General features: G+C 46.3%; 1 protein-coding gene across 12 annotated transcripts in view; it reads left to right on the top strand.

The window, feature by feature from the left end:
- Window positions 1–5,134: 5,134 nt before the first annotated feature.
- KAT6B (lysine acetyltransferase 6B) overlaps window positions 5,135–17,355 on the top strand; it is a 207,079-nt gene continuing 194,858 nt past the window's right edge. For 2 of the 12 annotated variants that reach the window (XM_031015362.3, XM_031015360.3), the window contains exon 1: window positions 5,779–5,904. The gene's annotated coding sequence lies outside the window, so the exon portion shown is untranslated. Of the gene's footprint in view, window positions 5,591–5,749; window positions 5,905–6,776; window positions 7,015–17,355 lie in introns of those variants that run through there. The other 10 variants (XM_055353382.2, XM_055353379.2, XM_055353381.2 and 7 more) reach the window with 9 other exon arrangements.

Genomic DNA, 17,355 nt, shown 5'->3' with positions numbered 1-17,355 from the left:
TCCAGTGATTCTTAAATGTACTCTGGTCAGTTAACCAGACATGAAGATAGTTTCATTGTCTATACTGAAATGGAAAATAAAAAAAGAAGAAAAAAGTGAGAAAATGAACATGTTGATATAAAGTTGCCCACTCTTTTTTCATGGGAAGGGCTATCCTTTATTCAGGGAGTATGTTCTTCTTACTATTTTGGGGGATAAAATGTCTTTTATTCTATGAAATGATGCTGATAGTAGATAGTCATTAGTTATTTTTAAAAATGTCCTTATTATCAAAATTAAAAGTTGGCGGCCAGGCACGGTGGCTCGCGCCTGTAATCCCAGCACTTTGGGAGGCCAAGGCGGGCAAATCACTTGAGGTCAGGAGTTCGAGGTCAGCCTGACTGACATGGAGAAACCCTGTTTCTACTAAAAATACAAAATTAGCCAGGCATGGTGGTGCATGCCTGTAATCCCAGCTACTTGGGAGGCTGAGGCATGAGAATTGCTTGAACCCAGGAGGCAGAGGTTGTGGTGAGCCGAGATTGTGCCATTGTACTCCAGCCTGGGCAACAAGAGCGAAACTCCATCTCAAAAAAAAAAAAAAAAGTTGGCAACTCTCAGTTTCCTCAAATTCTTTCTGAAGTGTTACTCTCCTACAAAATCCAAAAGACTATGAATCGCAAAGTTAAACACTAGGGTGGTTCAAATTTTTTTTTTTTTAGAGACAGGGTTCTACTCTGTCACCCAGGCTGGAGCGCAGTGATGGAGTCATAGCTCACTGTAGCCTCCACCTCCTGGGCTCAAGTGATCCTCCCACCTCAGCCTCCCCAGTAGCTGAGACTACAGGTGTGTGTCACCATGTCTGGCTAATATTTAAATTTTTTATAGAGATAGGGGTCTGGCTATCTTGCCTAGGCTGGTGTCAAACTCCTGCCTCCAGCCATCCTCCCATCTCAGCCTCCCAAAGCATTGGGAGTACAGGTGTGAGTCACCATACCCTGTCCAAATTTTCTTTGGTATAGCCTGGTGCTAAAAACTGTCTTTATTAAGATTATTTGGACATCACTAATTGATATGATTAGTGAAAGGCCACCTCACCTTTGAGTCTCAAAACAAAAACCAAAAGATCCCCGACAACTTTGTTCTTCAACAATCTTTAGCTAATTCTACAATCTCTTATCACTTTCCTGTCTTCCTCAGAATCTCTCATTTGAGGCTGAGTCATGTTTCTGGTTTATAGAAATCAATGGTCGGGCTAGTCTTGACCTCCTGGGCTCAAGCGGCCTCCCCAAGTGCTGGGATTACGGGCCCTGTAATTCCAGTACTTTTGGAGGCTGTTTGAACCCAGGAGTTCAAGACCAGCCTGGGCAACATGGTGAAACCCGGTCTCTATTAAAAATACAAAAAATTAGCCAGGTATAATGGCATACTCCTGTAGTCCCAGCTAACCGGAGGCTGAGGTGGGAGGATCGCCTGAGCCTGGGAAGTTGAGGCTGCAGTGAGGCATGATTGTGCCACTGCACTCCAGCATGGGCAAAAGGAACAAGACCCTGTCTTAAAATAAATAAATAAATAAGAAATAAATCAATGGTTGTTCACCCTGACTGCACAGGGTGATTTGGAAAAATGCTGATGAAGGGCCCCTCTCCCCAAATATTCTAATTTAATTGGCCTTACCTGGGACTTAGGCTCTAGGCTGGTTCAAGAGCTCCTCAGGTGATTGCTACGTGTGGCCAGGGAGGCAAACCACAGGTATGAATGGTGTGTCTTCATTAAGTAGCTTTTATGGCACTAGGGCAGTTACACAGATGAACAAACTGGTCCATGCAGTAGAAAAGCTAATTAGGAAAACAGGCAAAATATGACAACAGAGTAGGGTAAATGCTTTTATTTATTCCATAATTCAACAAATATTAGCTAAGCACTTAACAAGCGCCAGTGCTGGAGTGAAGCCAGGCTCTCAGTCCTGTGGGCTACCTGCAAAAACCAGGAAAACTTCACAGAGGAGGCAGCAGCCAAGCAGGAATTTGGAGGAGTGCTTAGCCAAGGTCTTTATCAGATAAGGCAGGGAGTGAGGGCATGGCAGTGAGGACAGGGTGTGCTGGGCACAGACAAGTGGCAGGCTCGGGGAAGCTGGAGATGAGATACTAGTGAGGTGCAGATATGCATACCTTTAGAGGACTAAGGGGTTTAGGCTTGGTCCAGAAAGCATTTAAAAGACGTTAAAGGTTTTAAAGCAGGAATGCACAAATTAGATGTGGGTACAGAATACTGGTATTTGAGATAACCCCAGCTGTTCATAAAGGCAGCTGTAGCTAGAATTTCCTAACCAGTTTGATGCTTTGACTGATCATCCCCCATCCCCTCTGCCCTTGACTGAAGTAACCAGACATTGTGACCTTGTGGGGTCAGTTTCTAGTCAATGAAGGGAGAGGATTCCATGTGGCAGTTGGAAGGGAGGTGTAGATCAATGTTTTTTAAGTGACTAATTGAATGTAAATAGAATTCACCATGGGCTGGGCCCTGGACAAATAACGTCCTTGCCTGTGCCTCCTTACCCAATTTCCTTTAGAAGGACTTGGTAGTGCCTCTGTGGATGTGGTACCTCTTATCAGGCTGTTTGTCTGACTTGCCTCAGAGCAAGTAAACAAACCCAAAAGATCAAACCATCTGGGTTCCCAGAGGTTCCTGCAGTTCCTCTGCACTTTATTATTCTTGTTCAGAACTCAAGGACAAATAGGTCAGATCATGAAATCAGCCCAGTACTAGGGACTATAACCTTTTGGCTAAGACACTCACAGAAGTAACTTCCTCGGTTGGGGAAGAAGAAGATTTAGCCTAGGCCAGTGGTTCTCAAATTTAGTGACTGTAAGCTTCAAGACTAGTCATGAGCTAAAAATATATTTTTGGGAGACTCGCTTCAGACTTACTGAATCAGAATATCTGGGGTTGGGCCAAGGAAACTGTCTTTCAAACACTCATTCCCAGATCATTCTGATTCCAGTGATCTGTAGATTGCATGGAGCAGTATAGTCAGTGGTTCTGGTCTGTGGTGGTGGCTGGCAGCTGTTTTGGGGTTGTGGGGGACAGGTCAGATAAGCTTCTCCATTCATAATCCTCCAGCCCAGTAGGCTTGCAAAATTTGCACCATGCTTGGTTTTCAATTCAGGCTATTTCTAGGTTAATTTCTTAATTGAGCTATTTAGCTCAGCAGAGGACCTGAGATACCACAGATAAGAGAGCGGTTTAGGAGTAAGCATTAAATATCTCTGACTGTGTCTCTTATTATCCTTTCCAGTCCCACTTATCTGAAGAGCCAGATTTCTCAAAGGACAAGTAACCCTAGAGGGGAGTATCGATGGGAAAGCTACGGATTCCTTGCCACATCCCCGTTACAGAACTATGCTTGCTAAGAACAGAATCTCAAGAAACATATCAAGAGGTTGAATGAAGACATTTCTCTCTTCTGTATTCCTGATCTCCTGGGGTTACAAGAGCACAGGTTTAGGCAAACATAGCCGATTTCTCTCTAAGGTGTCTCTTCACTTCTTGATGCACTGGAGATCCTTGTGGAATAATACATTAGTGATAATGAGTGTTGGGTGCTAACAAATCACCCACAATTCATTGGCTGAAGGCATCTTAAACGTGGACTTTTTGGCTTTTATTGTCTTTAGCTGCTTCTTTTAACGTACTTTAGTTTGAGTGTACAGATTTGGGGTTTTCAAACTTGTTTTTAATTAAGGCATGGTTTATTTTTATTGCTTGAGATAAAATGCAGTCTGAGGGTCACAAATGTAATTTACAAAATAAAGTGCATCTGGGCAAACCATAAGAAAAAAAAAGAACAGAAAGCCTAAATAAAGAGTGGGCCAGGATTCTTAAGTTTATTTAGTAACTTCTTGGAGAATAAAAATCCCAGCACCTGCATTATAAAAAAGCACACCTTATAAGTGTCCTTCTCTTCGAAACACCTAAATGAACTACACTGAATTATGAACTAACTAATGGTTTGTAAAAATTCACCTTGAGCAAGCTATTGAAGATACTAAATAAACGAGGCTGGGACAGAGTCTGAGGAAACCCAACCTGCTGTTTGTTTTATCAGTAATGTAACTCAAAAGTAGCCAAGCGGATGGCTGGAGTTTTCTCTGTGTTTTGTTTCCCTGGGCTGAGCCTGCGAATGCCAAGATTTAATCTAAAGAGGTTTGTGTTTTAAAAAACTAACAACCAAGTAATAAAACACCTATAAAAACTGTTTATAATGGAACCGGTGACAGTTTGTAGTGTAGTATTACAACTCTTCTGCTCCCCCTCGACCTTTCTCTATCCTTTCATCCAACTCTGTGCCCTTTGTCTAAGTTCCTTTCTCACCTTGCTGCCAAGAAGCTCAGGAGGAGAGGGAGCTCACACCCCAAAGCAGCAGACCATCTTTAAAAAATGAAGTGTGTGTTGTGGTCTGCATTTGAAGACAGGGCTGCGTGTGCTGCTTGTTTTGTCTGAGATAAGGACGAAGATAAGTTGTCCTAACAAAGTACCTACCAAGTTGTACAGTGGTTTCTAATGGGAAGGTGAAGATGCCGCTGCAGTGTCAGTGGCATGAGGCTGCAGGAGTCAACCAGGGCAGGAAGCCTGGGGCCTCCCCTCCCTGGCACCCTGCATCGCCATGCCCAGGCCCCAGATGGCCCTGACTCCAGGGACAGACTTCAGGCAACAGGTGGTTTTCCACCCAGGCCACCATGCCTGAAACTTGGTTCTTTTGCAAAGCCATAGTTCTCCTCCCCCTCTCAAAGAAATGGCGCCTGGGAGGGAAACTTCGTGCTCAAACTCTCTAGGAGCCATTTCTCAGCCCACCTTTCCTATTTTCTGAAGTCTCCCTTGCCAGCATCCCATTCACCTCCGGAAAGAACCAAGGGCGCTCTCTTCAGAGTCCAGAGAGCTCTGGGAAGCATGTGGGCAGCGTCAGAGTGGCCTCGCCTGGGCGGCCAGAGGAGCCCCCAGTCTCCCTCAAGTGGGCCTCAGGAACTCGGGGGGCCCAGGGGAAGCCTGGAAAACCGAACTTCGCCATCAGCCTTCCTTACAGCGCTGGCTAAAAGAGAGGGGGGGAAGGGCCCCCCAGCGGTCTTCCCCGCCCCCCTCCCGCCTCAGCCCCTCTGCCATCCGCCTGCACCGCCCAAGAAAGCACCCAGAACGCGGCTGAGCTCGCTAGCTCCTCGCAGGCAGGGAGAGAGCATCCTGGGGGGCAGCTTCCCCCTCCAGCCCGCGTCTGACATCCCCACTCCCACACAAGGATGCCGCCGCCGTGCCCTGTCCGCAGTCGCTGAATGTCACTGCTCCCTCTTCCTCCCGATCAGGGTAGACACAGCTCCCGAGGCGTCCCCCACCCCAAAACTGCCGCGATCGCCCGAGGGCGCAAAGCCTGGGCGAAGGACGAAGTTTGGGGCCACAGCGACGGGAGTGGGGACGCCTTGGCGAGGACCGCACCTCAGTCCCAGCCCTGGCGGGCACACTCCCCGCCCCAAACGGCCCAGGCGTCCCCATCCTCCCGCGGACACCAGCGTCCCCGCCCTCCCCCGAGGGCGGCGAGAGGAGCCCCCCGGGGCGGAGGCAGGTACCCCCGGGGCGGAGACTGGGGCGGGCGGGGTCCGGGCTGCGCCCCCGGCCAGGCCGGGCGGGCTGGCGGGCGGCGCGGGGGGAGCGGGGCTGGGCGGCGCTGCCTCGGGCTCTGTGCGCTGCAGCCCGGAGCCGAGGAGGAGGAGGCGGAGGAGGAGAAGGAGGCGGCGGCGGTGGGTCCCGGGCGGGGGGAGCGCGGCGCTGCGGACCCGGGCGGCTGGCAAAGGACGAGGCGGAGGCTGAGGAAGGCAGCGGGGAGACCCAGGCTGCAGCAACAAAGGGCAGCGAACGATTGGCCGGGCTGCAGGCGAGGTTAGCCGGGGACCCGGGTGGCCGGAGGCAGCGGCGAACGGTGCACGTGCTTGCAGACACGGGCGAGTGTGGAGCCGGGGGGTGCACGCCCGGTGGGTAGGGGCTTGCTCCCCCGAGGCATAGGATGGCGAGGAGGCTGCAGCGACATCGTTCTGCCTGCACCCGGCCTGGGGCTGGCAGGGTAGGGGTGTGTTGGGGGGGGGAAGGATGCGAGCCAGGGGGCGGGTGAGTAGTCGCCCGGGACGGGACGGGAGAGAGGGTGGAGGAGGGGGCGGGATGGAACGCTCCGGGCGGCGCGCCCGTCCGCACACTCCACCGAAGGAGCTGGCGACTGAGAACCTCGAATTTTAACTTCGCGTGCCCGCGCGCGCGCGCCCGCCCGCGCCCACCCCTAAATCCTGCGGCCGCCGCCAGCGATCAGCTCTCACACAAACTTTAGCTGCGGGCTAGGGGGTTTGGGGTTGAGTGGGGGAGGGGAGAGGGAAAAGGCCTCCTGATTGGCGTCGTCTGCAGCCAATAAGGCCACGCTCCTCTGCTGCGAGTAGACCCAATCCTTTCCTGGAGGTGGAGGGGGCGGGTAGGTGGAAGTAGAGGTGGCGCGGTATCTAAGAGAGAGAAAAAGGGCTGGACCAATAGGTGCCCGGAAGAGGCGGACCCAGCGGTCTGTTGATTGGTACTGGCAGTGGACCCTCCCCCGGGGTGGTGCCGGAGGGGGGATGATGGGTCGAGGGGTGTGTTTATGTGGAAGCGAGATGACCGGCAGGAACCTGCCCCAATGGGCTGCATAGTGGTTAGTGAGTGGGTGACGGACAGACCCGTAGGCCAACGGGTGGCCTTAAGTGTCTTTGGTCTCCTCCAATGGAGCAGCGGCGGGGCGGGGCCGCGGCTCGGGTTTAATGAGACTCCATTGGGCTGTAATCAGTGTCATGTCGGATTCATGTCAACGACAACAACAGGGGGACACAAAATGGCGGCGGCTTAGCTCCTACCCCTGGCGGCGGCGGCAGCGGTGGCGGAGGCGACGGCACCTCCTCCAGGCGGCAGCCGCGGTTTCTTTCTCAGGCAGCGGCAGCGCCCCCGGCAGGCGCGGTGGCGGTGGCGCGCAGCCAGGTCTGTCACCCACCCCGCGCGTTCCCAGGGGGAGGAGACTGGGCGGGAGGGGGGAACAGACGGGGGGGATTCAGGGGCTTGCGACGCCCCTCCCACAGGCCTCTGCGCGAGGGTCACCGCGGGGCCGCTCGGGGTCAGGCTGCCCCTGAGCGTGACGGTAGGGGGCGGGGGAAAGGGGAGGAGGGACAGGCCCCGCCCCTCGGCAGGGCCTCTAGGGCAAGGGGCGGGGCTCGAGGGCGGGGGGGGCGGGGCGGGACCGGGTTGGGGCGGGGTTCGGGGAGTCGGAAGGCGGGGGCTGAGAGGGAATTTCTGAGTGGGAGTGAACTGGTAGGCGCGGTGGGGGGCCGGCGAGGGTGTGAGGAAGACTAGTGAGGGTTGGGTGGGAGGAGAAGCTGGAGGTGTAGAAGCAGGTGCAGAGGGAGAGTTAGGGAGGGATGCAATTTGAGAGAAGTGGAAGGCGGACCGAGGGGTGTGTGAGGGCAGGTGAGATGATACCGAAGGCAAGATTGCAGTTGTCTGGGCGCAGAGTAGGTGGGTTTGGGTGTGGTGGATGTGGAGTAGAGTTGAAGCGGTGCAGAGTGTTGGGTTTGGGGAGGCATTGAGGAGTTTGGGGAGGCATTGAGGCGCATGTGAGGAGCAGGTACGATTGCAGTGATGGGAAAGAGGTATCTGGATGGATCGCATGTTGGAATAAGAAGAAGGTTTGCTAGCTTTGGGGTATGAAGTATTTTTAAAAACGTGGAAGGATGGGATGGTTGTGCTTGGGAGAGTTTCTGAAAGATGATGCTAAGACAGCAGAGCAAACTTAAATATGAAGGGAGGGGAGAGAGGCTGCTTAGAACTTGCAAAATAAATCTGTGGCAGAAAATCTCCTGCGGACAAGGGATTGGTAGGGGTGGGGCAAGGCGGCAGGTGTGAAGAAAGTGGGTGGAGCTGTACAGTAATTTTCGGTGAATGTGATTTGGTGGACTGTGCCAGGGGTGAGGATGGGGCAAAGAAAGGTGTTAGTTTGGGAGACAAGTTGTTTGATAGGCTGTATTTATTATTTTTTATAAAAATGAGAAAAGGGTCTCACTATGTTGCCCAGGCTGGTCTCGAACTCCTGGCCTCAAGTGATCTGCCCACCTCTGCCTGACTGATGGGATTACAGACGTGAGCTATGGCGACCCGTGATACGCTGGATTCATTATGTTAAACTTGATCTGGAGTCTTCAAGGGAGTGTCCGGCAGCAGGGTATCCCAGGAAGAGACATGCACCATACCTTGGGATAGGACATTCTGCATAGCTTTGAATTTGCTAGTACTTTGCTGTGGGCAGAGTGCAGGGAGTGGTAGGAGATGACCAGGCAAAGGCAGAGGAGGGGTTAGATTACAAATGGTGTCCTATGCCCCATGAAGGAGTTTAAGCCCTGTAATTGGTAGAAGGTGTTGGGACGTGTTAAAGAGAGTATTAGACAGAAGTTGTGAAGGGGTAGTGATAAAGAATTACAGATGTGGGAAATAGGAAATGAAGACCAACGAACCAAGTATGTCTGGGGTTGGAGGTACCAAGGAAATTCAGGGTAGAGCATATGAGGACCCCTCCTATATGGACAGAAGGTGGAAGTAGCAAATGGAAATTAGTTGTGTTCGAACAGTCTTAGTTCTATGGGGCCCCAAGAAGGTTTTTTGTGTTTTTTTTTAAAGTGCATTCTTCCTGTCTTACTTGTATACCCTAGATTTTTTGGCATAGCCTTGAAATAAAACACTCCATTTTTTTCTTACTCATAAGTTTTTTTTTTTTTTTTTTTGAGACGGAGTCTCAGTCTGTCGCCCAGGCTGGAGTGCAGTGGCGCCATCTCGGCTCACTGCAAGCTCCGCCTCCCGGGTTCACGCCATTGTCCTGCCTCAGCCTCCGGAGTAGCTGGGACTACAGGCGCCTGCCACCACGCCCGGCTAATTTTTTGTATATTTAGTAGAGACGGGGTTTCACCGTGTTAGCCAGGATGGTCTCGAACTCTTGACCTTGTGATCCGCCCGCCTCGGCCTCCCAAAGTGCTGGGATTACAGGCGTGAGCCACCGCGCCCGGCCATTCATAAGTTCTTTACACATTTATCAGAATGAATTTGGACAGTATTTTATGTTTTTAAGAAGGAAAGGATAATGCACATGTTTCTTCTTTTCCGAGAACTTCTACTGAGAGTTAAAGGTTGGGGTGGTGAAGTGATGGTTTAAAAAAAAAAAAGAAAAGAAAAGAAAATATAGAGACAGAGGAAGATTTTAACATTAAAGGAGGAATTTAGGGAATGGCTGATGGTCATGACACGGTCGGCAGAGGAAGTTTTGCTTACTAGCCACACTTAGGCTTCTGAGTAGAGTGGATATTATGTCATTGCTATTATAGCATGTGTTTATTTCACACACTGCTTTTGAAGATCGGGTGGAAACTGTGAGATGTGAGGCATAGCATGAATGAAAGGTAAATAGTGTGAGTATTAGAAAGTAGATGAGGAAGTTTAATAATTTTAATGTGCTTCATAAGCTCTCATGGACTGTCACATATCAATTAGTAAAAGACGTAACTAAGTGATCTGGCTTTCAGTCTCCTAGTTCTCTACAGTGTACCCTCAGTTTTCCACGTGCTTACACATGCCTACATTTGTACTGAGAGAAAAGGAAATAGTTTTTTTTGTTTTTTTTTTTTGAGACAGTCTTGCTCTGTTGCCCAGGCTGGAGTGCAGTGGCACGATCTCAGCTCACTGCAACCTCCACCTCCTGGGTTCAGGTGATTCTCCTGCCTCAGCTTCCCAGGTAGCTAGGATTACAGACATGTGCCCAGCTAATTTTTGTATTTTTAGTAGAGGTGGGGTTTCGCCATGTTGGCCAGGCTGGTCTCAAACTCCTGACCTCAGGTGATCCACCCACCTCAGCCTCCCAGAGTGCTGGGATTAAGTAAATAGTTTTATGTGGCTGAGTGTGGTGGCTCACGCCTGTAATCCCAGCACTTTGGGAGGCCGAGGTGGATGGATCACGAGGTCAAGAAATCAAGACCATCCTGGCCAACATGGTGAAACCCCATCTCTACTAAAAATACAAAAAATTAGCTGGGCATGGTGGCGGGCACCTGTAGTCCCAGCTGCTCAGGAGGTTGAGACAGGCGAATCACTTGAACCTGGGAGGCAGAGGTTGCAGTGAGCTGAGATTGCACCACTGCACTCCAGCCTGGCGACAGAGCGAGACTCTGTCTCAAAAAAAAAAAAAAAAAGAAAAAAGAAAAATATTTTATGTAAGTAGGGATGTGTAAGCTGTAGTGATCAGTCTTTGTTGCAGAATGGTAAATGATGCATGGATGAGAGAAGTGGGGTGATGGAATATTTCTTCCCTTTAATGCCTTAATTTGCATTTCCAAAGCACCTTTAAGCATCTTTTTATAGAACTCCCATGATCTTCTGATACCTGTCTTCTCGCAGACCCCAGAAAGAGAATACACCAATTTTCGTATCATCCATTCCATTGTTGCCGAATATTTGAGTTGTTTCAAGTTTGGGGCAATTGTGAACAAAGTTGCTATGAGCATTCCTATACCTGTCATCTGGTGCCCATGTGCACAAGTTTCTCTAAGGTATACACCTAGGAATGAAATTGCCGGTTTATAGCTAGGGTGACCATTTGTCCTGGTTTTTGCTTATTTTCCCAGTGTAACTGTAACACTTTTAGTTTTCAAAAGTATCTGGGGTTAGATGATGAATTGTATGGTCACCTAGTCATAAGGTATGCTTGTCTTCATCTTTACTAAGTACCAAACTCTTCTAAAGTCTTGTACCAGGTTACACTCCCTCCAGCAATATATGAATTCCCTTGCTTCTCGCCCTCTCCAATCTCAGCCTTTTTAGCTTTTATGATTTTAGCCAATATGGTAAATTTTGCGTTTACCTGATTAGTAATCAGATTGCACAGCTCTTCATATATATATATATATATATATATATATATTTATTTATTTATTTTATTTTATTTTTTTTTTTGAGACGGAGTTTCGCTTTTGTCGCCCAGGCTGGAGTGCAGTGGCGTGATCTTGGCTCACTGCAACCTCTGCTTCCTGGGTTCAAGCGATTCTCCTGCCTCAGCCTCCTGAGTAGCTGGGATTACAGGTGCCCACTACCACAACCAGCTAATTTTTTGTATTTTTAGTAGAGATGGGGTTTTGCCATGTTGGGCAGGCTGGTTTCAAACTCCTGATCTCAGTTGACCCGCCCGTCTTGGCCTCCCAAAGTGCTGGGATTACAGGCGTGAGCCTCTGCACCCGGCCAGCTCTTCATATACTTTTTTTAGCCATTTAGATAGCCTCATTTATAAAGTTCTGTTCAAGTCTTTCCCATCCTGCTTTTAAAAGTTGGGCCTTGTATCTTTTATTGCTATTTAGAAGTTCTTTATTTACTGTGAATACAAGTCCTTTGTCATCTGTGTGTGTTGCAAATACTGTGGCTTGCCTTTTCACTCTCTTTATGGTGTCTTTTAATGAACAGAAGTTCTTAATTTTAATGGAGTCAAATTTATTGGTCTTTACTTTATGGTTAGTGCCTTTTGTGTCTTGTTTTAAGACTTTTCCTACCCTGAGGTCAAGAAGATATTCTCCTATGCAGTACTATCTTTTTAAAGCTTTGTTGACCTTAAACAATGTATAACTATGAGTAAAATACACTCTTCTTGACCCCAGCCTCACCATTACAATCTATTTTTGCTTTCCTTCACTTTTTTCTATTCTCTGTCTTGAATTTTTACTTCTCTGCAGCTATAACTAAGAGCCAGGCGCTGACTTCTCCTGTCTCTTAGGAGAAAATGGTCATATAGACAGAAGTTCAGCCAGATTAGATTTTACAGGTCTCCAGCTGACTGTATTGCCCTTTTTCCTTTTATGAGCTAGCATTTTATTGTGTTCCTGCTATGTGTCTGCCATCATCCTTGCTGCTTTCATATTTGTTATCTCAGTGATTCCTCTTAACAGTTCTGTAAAACAGAGAAGTATTCTCATTTTTACAGAAGAGAAAACAGAGACTTAGATTGATTTAGTAGCATGTCCAATATCCCCTAGCCTAGGTAGCTAGCAGAATGGGGACTGGATCCCTGACTCTGATACTTCCCATCACAGCACACCTACTTGTTGATTAAAATGTCAGAAACCTGTTTTTCGATAACATCCAAAACCAAAAAGAATAACTTTCTTACTCTTGATGTAACATGCCTTAAGTAAAGCACACAAAGCTAACTATTGTGAAACTGGATAAAATACCTCTCTGTATATAGCCAGTGGACCTTAAGTGGTCCATGGGTGGATGACAGAAGGTCTGTTAACCCTGGAAAATGTATACCAGTGTATATGGGTACATGTGCTTATTTTTTAGAGTAGAGCTATAATATTTATGAAACTCTCAAAAGGGAACCTGAATTTTTCAGGGTATCTGGATATCTGGTCTGAAGACATCTATAATACAGTTAACAAAGAATCCTGTAATAATCTATCTTTCAAAAGAATCATAAAAAAGTTAAGATGTCAGATTTTTCTCAGCCAGGTGCAGTGGCTCATGCCTGTAATCCCACTACTTTGGGAGGCTACAGTGAAAGGATCCCTTGAGCCCTGGAGTTCAAGACATGCCTGGGCAACATAGGGAGACCCCCGCCTCTATTTTTATTTATTTATTTAGATTTTTTGGTATCTTTATTTTATCTTATTTATTTTGTTGAGATAGAGTTTTGCTCTTGTTGCCCAGGCTGGAGTGCAATGGCGTAATCTTGGCTCACTGCAACCTCCGCCTCCTGGGTTCAAGCAATTTTCCTGCCTCAGCCTCCCAAAGAGCTGGGATTACAGGCATGCGCCACCACGCCTGCTAATTTTTTGTATTTAGTAGAGATGGGGTTTTACCATGTTGGCCGGGCTGGTCTCAAACTCCTGACCTCAGGTGATCCACCTGCCTTGGCCTGTCGAAGTGCTGGGATTATAGGCATAAGCCACCGAGCCTGGCCTTGTATCTCTATTTTAAAAAGTTTTTTAAAAATCACATTTTTTGGCCGGGCGTGATGGCTCATGCCTGTAATCCCAGCACTTTGGGAGGCTCAGGCGGCTGGATCATGAGGTCAGGAGTTCGAGACCAGCCTGGCCAACATGGTAAAACCCCGTCTCTACTAAAAATAAAAACAACAACAACAAACAAACAATGGCATGGTGGCATGTGCCTGTAATCCCAGCTACTCAGAAGGCTGGGGCAGGAGAGTCGTTTGAACCTGGGAGGCGGAGGTTGCAGTGAGCCGAGATCACGCCATTGCACTCCAGCCTGGGCAACAGGGCAAGACTCTGTCTCAAAAAAAAAAAAAAAAAAAAAAAAAATCACATTTTTTCCCTTAATACATTATTCTCGGTCTTTGTCATCAAAAACCAACTAAAGCTAATTTGTAATTAGGGAGAAATCTAGGATTGAATAGGAATTTTTAAATGCCAAAAAAAGACACTCTAAATTTAGTTGATTATTTCTTAAGTGAAAGTGCTTAGTTATAATACATCATTACTAATCAGTGTACCCTGGCTCCAAAGACCTGATGACTTCAAATGACTTTTCATCTTGTCTCTAAATTCCTCTGTTTTACAAGGGATCAAATTTCCTGTGAGGTTCCTAACAGTGTGATTAAATTTTAGAGACTGAAACTATTGAGCACTTAAATGCAGGGATAACTATGCAAACCTAATTCATGGGTTTCACCAGGAGATTTGGGACCTGTCTCTACTAATTTATGATGATGATGTTGAAACTAATCTTTGCTAGGGATTATGGAAGCCATAATAGTTTATTGATGGTTCAGTTATTGTTTGTTGAAGCACATTTACACAATTATAGTTTAATGACATAACAAGGATATTGTCAACTGGGAGAGCATGACATGAAAAATTAAACTTGCAATTAATATAATATGTATTAGTTGAAATGATAATTTTTATGGTGATTTAGCCTCTTAGAAATCCTTGGAAAACATTATTAGCTTATGAATTGAAAACTCTCTTTGTTAATGAGTAGTGGGAAAGAACTTAGTGTTACTCTAAAAAGATGGGGAATTAAATATTCAGTTCAACCAGCGTTTTATTGAGTGCCTGCTCTGGGCTTGCTGCTGAGTTAGGCTCATAAATATAAGTTGAACAAGATTGATGTTTGCAGAGATGAAATACTGGTTGCTTTTGTTTTTTCTTTCAATCACCCTTCCCTCCAGAGTAGATGGCTACTATTGCCAGAGTGATTCAAACATTCAACAGGTTTGTGTGTGTATGTGCATGCCCTTCCCTGTGCATTATGGTGTCACCTGCTCCTGCAGTGGCTTCCTATTCATCTGTCACGTTCACACACCACAGCTTGGCTTTTTTCACAGCCAACTTTATTTCTGTTTTTTTTTTTTTTTTTTTTTTTGAGATGGATTCTGGCTCTGTTGCCAGGCTGGAGTGCAGTGGCGCGATCTCGGCTCACTGCATCCACCGCCTCCGGGGTTCAAGCAATTCCCCTGCCTCAGCCTTCCGAGTAGCTGGGACCACAGGCACGCACCATCACGCCTGGCTAATTTTTTGTATTTTAGTAGAGATGGAGTTTCACCATGTTGGCCAGGATGGTCTCAATCTCCTGACCTCGTGATCTGCCCGCCTTGGCCTCCCAAAGTGCTAGGATTACAGGTGTGAGCCACTGCGCCTGGCCTATTTCAGTTTTTCATTTTTTTAATTATATTTGTCTTTTTTAGAGACAGAGTCTTGCTCTATTGCCTAAGCTGGAGAGCAGTGGCACAATCATAGCCCACTGTAGCCTCAACCTCCTGGGCGGCTCAAGAGATCCTCTTGCCTCAGTCTCCCGAGTAGCTGGATCTACAGGTGTACACCACCACAGCCACCTAATTTTTTATTTTTGTAGAGGTAGGGTCTTCTTGTGTTGCCTAGGCTTGTCTCGAGCTCCTGGCCTCAAGTAATCCTCCTTCCTTGACCTCCCAAAGTGCTGGGATTAGAGGCATGAGCCATTGTGCCTGGCCCAACTTAATTTCTTTATCCCTTTTGAGCATATACCTGTTCTAGTCAGGCACATGGACTTGGTGTCCCTTTTGTTTGACAGCTCATTCTTAGCTTCTGTTATTTCACTTTGATTTCCTTCATTCATTCCCCGATACATTTATTTAGCAAATAGGCATTGAAACCCTCTTATGATCAAGTTGTGGTCTTGGGAAATCTTAGGGTAATACAAAGATGAATCAAGCATGAATCCTGTTTTTAAGAATTTTACAGTCTAGTAGGGGCGACAAGGTTAATACACAAGTAAGCATAATACAAAGTGGGAAATGAATGTCAAAACAGTAAAAAAGCTAAAAGCTTCCTGTTAGACAAAGATGTTTGGGGCTTTTGAGAAGTTGTTGTTTGCACTGCGCCATGAAGGATTTGAATTTGGGCAGAGGGACGGTGGGGCACTTATCCAGGCTCAGCATTATCTTTCAAGGTCCAGTTTCAGTCCCATCCATCCAAGAGATGTTCATCCATCCTCCACATGGTTTCAGCAAGGTAGTATAGTCACAGTTGTTTCCAGACTTCTTCCTTCTGTAATCAGAGGAACACTTCCTTTAAAGCGAATCTTATGGGGAAGACCAATATACGTAAAACAGTTAAAGTGGAGCTGCACTGCTGGGTTCAAGGTGCTGCAATGGCCCAAAGTTTAACCCACAAGGGGTACCTGAAGGTAATACCCGAAGTAACTCCTTGTCACAGAGATCCAAAGAGCCTAGTTTGAAAACCTCTGGAGAGACAGAAAGAGTTTGGGCTTTGGCATCTGAATTAAAATCCTTCATGACTTAATGGCTCTGAGATCTTGGCTAAGTCAAGCCTGTTTTCCTTTTGTAAAAACAACAATGCTACCTTACAGAGTTGTTTTAAAGTTTACTGATAATCTGTGTAAAGTACCTGGACCACAGTAGGTGTCAGGAAATGGTTGGTATTATTATTATTATAGTTTAGTGCTTTGTTATTTCTTTTTTTTAAAACAATTTATTGAGGTGAAACTCACATAACATAAAATGAAAAAACCATTAAAAAGTGAACAAATCAGTGGCATTTAGTACATTCAGTGTTGTGTCACCACTGCCACTATCAAGTTCCAAAACATTTTTATTGATCCCAAATAAAACCCCTTACCCATTAAGCAGTTTCTCTAGATATGTCCCTGAGACTCCACCAATCTGTGTTTTGTCTATGGATTTATCTATTCTGGATATCTCATATGAATGAAATTATATGATGTGTGGCCTTTTGTGTCTGGCTTCTTTCACAGCATAACGTGTTTGAGGTCCATCCACATTGTAGTAGCATGTATCGAAACTTCATTGCTTTTTATAGTTGTATAGTATTCTAGTGTATGGATATACCACAGTTTGTTTATCTGTTCATCTGTTGATGGACATTTGGGCTGTTTATACCTTTTGGCTACTGTGAATAGTTTTGTTATGAACATGGGTGTATGTGTACTTATTTGAGTATCTGTTCTCAATTCTTTAGAGTCTATACCTAGAAATGGAATTACAGAACCATATGGTAATTCTGTGTTTAACTTTTTGAGGAACCGCGAAACAGTGCTTTGCTATTTCTTAATTGCTTCTTATATGTTCTGTCTCTGGCTTTGCTTTGTATTCCCCATAGTACCTACCACAGGGCTGCATGCAGGGAGCATCAGCTCGCTAAATATTTGTTGGTTTTTCTTTGATTAGTATTTATAACCTCACCTCCCAGTTCACATGTTTTGGGCCTGAAGCATTGATTTCAGAGGAAATAGATGCATCCAGGATTTGAAAGATAAGAAATATCACCATATGGATGGCGTTTCATGTTGTCAGACAACAGATATTTGTTAACCAAGGACACTATTTTGAGCAACTCTGCCAGTAACCTGAGCTGGGTGCTGATAGAAGGAAAATAAGTCAAGGTCCCTTCCCCTAAACAGTTCTGTTCTGTTTCGGAAGATACTGCTTAGATTTGTGGATGCTCACTCAGTTACACAATGGGCTTTGAAAAAATCCAGGTTTTCCAACAGTGATCCCTTTGGGGAAAAAAAAGAAAGAAAAAGCCAGGAGCTTATGAAAGTAAAATAGTTAAAAATAACTGTTAGCAAGTAAAACTCAGGATGACAAAAGTGTATAAACTCTATTATTAATCTTTGTTTTTTTCTACCACTGTTTTTTGGCTCATCCATAATCTCATGACTCGAGTGTTATGACATTGATTTTGAAACAACACACACAGCTTTAGTAAAAGCTTGGAGGCCTCGCATAATACTTATGATCCAGGATATTTTGACTCTTCT

This window comes from Gorilla gorilla, chromosome 8, assembly GCF_029281585.2.
Source record: "Gorilla gorilla gorilla isolate KB3781 chromosome 8, NHGRI_mGorGor1-v2.1_pri, whole genome shotgun sequence".
NCBI lineage: Eukaryota > Metazoa > Chordata > Mammalia > Primates > Hominidae > Gorilla > Gorilla gorilla.
This window is presented reverse-complemented; position numbering and strand designations above follow the sequence as displayed.